The 693-nt window shown below is 40.7% G+C and overlaps 1 protein-coding gene across 1 annotated transcript in view; it reads right to left on the bottom strand.

Annotated features, from left to right (window-relative positions):
• LOC119582074 (terminal nucleotidyltransferase 4B-like) overlaps positions 1 to 693 on the bottom strand; it is a gene marked incomplete in the record, with an annotated part of 31,298 nt that overhangs the window by 29,773 nt on the left and 832 nt on the right.

Genomic DNA, 693 nt, shown 5'->3' with positions numbered 1-693 from the left:
ATTCAAATAAAATGTACACCACTTGATTAAAATTACAACTTCAGCACACATCAGAATCTTACCAATCCTTCACGTTACTTATTACCCCTTTCATCAGAGGGAAATCAAAATCGCTTTTTGAAATTGGGTCGCTGAATACAACATTCACTCTCTTATCAAAAAAACTGCTACGACCTATCTGCAAAAGCCGACAGTTACCTGAATATCCCAAAACTTTTAGAGGCCATTATATTTCTGGACAAATGTTTTAATACAAGCTCTTGCGGCATGAACTGACAGCAGAATGACAAACACGAAGGGTATTTGGCACTCCAACGCAAACAGATCAAGTATCTATCCCATGGCTGAAAATTCGTCAGTGTACATCAGCACACCAGGCGTTTTGCCTTTGCGTAATGGACTCGATAAAATAGGCAGACTGGAAAACACACCATTATTTTACCTACGCAAGCACAAGCACCAAAGGTTTCCCAAAATAACTATGGCAATAACCAATTCTCGACCTTTTCAACCGACACACCAAAAACTCCGGCCGTTACAAAAATCATGCAAGCAATTCCCACGCCTACTACTACTGCCCCGTCCTCCAAGGAACACACACACGACCCGCCCACAATTCCCTTGGCAAGCAATATCCAGAACATCACTCAAACCCTGGTCTTTCACAACTCAATTATCAAATAAAATAAAATA

This window comes from Penaeus monodon, chromosome 15, assembly GCF_015228065.2.
Source record: "Penaeus monodon isolate SGIC_2016 chromosome 15, NSTDA_Pmon_1, whole genome shotgun sequence".
Lineage (NCBI taxonomy): Eukaryota > Metazoa > Arthropoda > Malacostraca > Decapoda > Penaeidae > Penaeus > Penaeus monodon.
The sequence above is the reverse complement of the archived record's forward strand: the minus strand, read 5'-3'. Positions and strand labels throughout refer to the sequence as shown.